The 3385-nt window shown below is 34.6% G+C and overlaps 1 protein-coding gene across 2 annotated transcripts in view; it reads right to left on the bottom strand.

Annotated features, from left to right (window-relative positions):
• LOC106467688 (proclotting enzyme-like) overlaps positions 1-3385 on the bottom strand; it is a 38468-nt gene that overhangs the window by 16236 nt on the left and 18847 nt on the right. The gene's annotated exons all lie outside the window — the stretch shown is intronic.

Raw genomic sequence — 3385 nt, 5'->3', positions numbered from 1 at the left:
GATATTTAAGTTGTTTGTAATTAAGCACAAAGCTACACAATGGGCTATCTGTGCTCTGCCCACCACGGGTATCGAAACCCGGATTCTAGCGTTCTAAGTCCGCAGAAACTGAGGGGGCGGATATTTAAGTGACACGACTATTACTCCACGTAAAACCTGTTTATACATTTATTTATCAGCAAATTCGCGACATTAAAATCTTGGTTCTATAAAATGACGAAATTATCAACTTAACTCCCAAAAAGCATCTCGGCGATAAATGGCTTATGGAAATTAATGTTGTATAATTATAATAATAATAATAAATCATCTTGAAATTTAGTAGAAGGTTGTCAAACTTGCAACTAATTGATGTTATTGGTCGTCATACTTGCTAAAACAGAATAGTTAAAAATGAGACATAAAATAATTGGCTTATTAGATACCGAGTATACATTGTTAAGTATACCCTAACATCATTATATTTTATTCGTTTTACTTTTAAACACTTGCAAAAACATTCTTATAATCAATATTTCGTGTGTGCGTTTTTTTCTCAGAATGTTCGCACGAAGTCGTCTCTAATTTTGAGTTTATAGATTAATGGGAAAGCAGCTAATCAGCGGCACCCATCGCCAACTCTTGGACTACTCTTGTCTAATCGTATAGTGGGATTTGCCGTCACCTTTCTAGCACACCAACGGCCCAAAAATAACGGGCTGCAAACCATTAACCCTCGGATTCAGTCTAAACACCTTAACTACTAGCCACGCTCGAACCTTCTTACTTCAAAAGAAGTTATTGATAATCTAGTGTTGTTTAAAGATGAAAGTAATCACTTAGTTTTGTCTTCTTTTTTTTTTTTTTTTTTTTTTTTTTTTTTCCCACCTAACCCCCCCCCCCCTTCCATTAGCTAAGTATGCAAGTTCTCTAGCCTGACTATACACTGAGAACAAAAAAAAAAAAAAAAATGTTGACATGGTCTGTAGCAAACAGTTGCAATCGTGCAGAACTATTGGTCAAACTTTGTTCGGGAATCGGGCTGTAGCTCAGAAAATCTCCTAAAACGGTTGGCCAATGTAATTAGTCGTATACATTAAAATTCTCACATATAAGGGATAAAAAATCCTCAAAGTCAGATGAAAAGGTTCATCAGTACTGTATTATTCCTTATTCTTCTCGGGCAGCGAAATTAATTAGCCAGTTTTTCGTAGTAAGAGATTTTTTTAAACAACCCGTTATATAGTTGGGAAAAAAAGCAGCTAGCTAACAAATTATTAGATATTCCTGGGGTTCGAAGCTAATTATTTTCAGCTAATTGGAAGTTAAACTTATATCCTTTATCTTCATCAGAAAACACTCCACAGTTAACTTGGTTCCCTTAATGTAAGCTAAACATAGCTCTACAAAAAGTGTCTTCGTGAAATACAAAGGTAATACTCACAAAAGCAGAAACGAAGCTACAAACACGTCTTTAGATAAACTGTCCTAAAAGATATAAATCTCTATTTTATATACAAGTGAAACACCTTCGGTACATAGTAAGACCTTTGTGACTCACTCCATTTCTTGAAACTATTAACAAACAACACATATATAAAAAGGGAATTACCTCATTAGGACCCATTTGTAGACAGAATTTTACCATTATTCATCCATGACGCAATTACCAGTAAATTGATAGTAACCTTAAGGGTGAGGCTTGACTTCTTTTGGTGCAACAACATAACGAAAGAACAAACTCTTGTTTAAAGAAAAAAAAAGACGAAATAATGCAAACTTTGTTGAGACTCGGAGATACCAATTAATTTGCCAGAAGACAAAATGAGACAACCTTATCTGTAGAATTGAACGTTTTCATTTATAATAAAAAAATATGGTAGATTGTCATTTTGTTAAGTAATTTCACACGAGTTTCCAAGATTCTCCATTCTATTCAAAACTTTTTTTTTAAGGGGTCGGGTGTAGCTTAATGGATAGGGTAGAGAGTTGCGGAACGCAAAAAAGTCTTAAGTCTGAGTTAAATGATTAAATTATTTTTAATTTGAGATAATTAAAGAATCTTAAATATGCATACAAATGAAAATTGAACCACAAAAGGCTGGCATACAGTTTTTAATTGTTATACATAGCTTTTAGTCTTTCTGATGATATTTGTTTCTTGATTTTTACAGTGTAAATTTCCTGTCGATGTTCTGTATTCTCTTGCACAGTTTATTGCACAATATATCTAAAGAAACCTAGCATGGCGTGAAACGAGTAACAGAGTTGCTTTTAGGAAATTCAACTTCAGTCTGCCTTTTTTTCCCGCCCTAGGCCTCAGTGCGACTATAAAAAGTGGGCAGAAAATTTTAGAATGAAACAAGAATCAAACCATAGTGACATCAAAATTGATTAGTGTTATTTTATGGAACTTTCTAAAGTTGAAAATGTATTTATAAGAAAAAAAATAATAAGGAAAACTTTTATTGGAACTTCACCACATCACTGGAATTAATTATCACTAAAATGATTACTAGAAAGATCATTGAAACACGCGCATACATGCACACAAATGCATACGTTCAGCCTCAGAGACACTTATAGTCAGCACATAAATCATTTTACTCAGCAGAAAAAGAAAAAAAAACATTTGCAATAAAATTTTGTTTTCTTTCATCGGTGGTTTTTAACCTAGAATTTCCTTAATATTTCGTGCCCAACAACGCCACCCTGTATCACGAAATCGCATAACTTGTATTCCACTTCTGGGCGTGGCCAAGTGGTTAACGTGCTAAAATGTGAATTCGAGAGCCCCCATAGTTCGCGTCTCATTGCCAAAAATTCACGCTCTGCATTTTTGCGGCCGTGGATGTGTTATAACAGTAACGGTCAGATACTACCATTCGATTACAGTGTCCCAACAGTTGGCTCTGGCTAATGTCGATTAACTGCCTTCCTTCTAGTTCAAACAAGCATTTCCGTGTGTGTCCCCGTAAGCTTGAGAGTTTACCATGTTAAAATCCGGAGATGGATTCATCGCAATGGGCATAGCGCAGATAGCCCATTGTGTAGTTTAGAGCTTAAAAACAAACAAGCATTCCATTGATGTTCAGTTCTACATAAATACTATTTCCGTTTACTGGAAGTACACTTTAAAACTCATTATATTGTACCATTTCACTAACTTTTCGGCGACAAGAAATGTGTAGCATGTAATGAAGAAATCGTTGAAAGAATTGATATGGTAGCGTAATGTTAAATACTGTGGGGTATACAGTTTTTATTGTGCTAGATTTATAGAACGCATTTTTCGCAAGTTTTTCAAAAGTGACATATCAAAATGTAGGTTGACAAAAAGGGAATACTCAATAGCCGCGGCACTTGAAATTATTTTAGGAAGGATTAGAGTAAATTAGTAGAAGAG

This window comes from Limulus polyphemus, unplaced genomic scaffold, assembly GCF_000517525.1.
Source record: "Limulus polyphemus unplaced genomic scaffold, Limulus_polyphemus-2.1.2 Scaffold2706, whole genome shotgun sequence".
NCBI lineage: Eukaryota > Metazoa > Arthropoda > Merostomata > Xiphosura > Limulidae > Limulus > Limulus polyphemus.
Note: the sequence above shows the minus strand (reverse complement) of the source record. Positions and strands in the feature narration are given on the sequence as shown.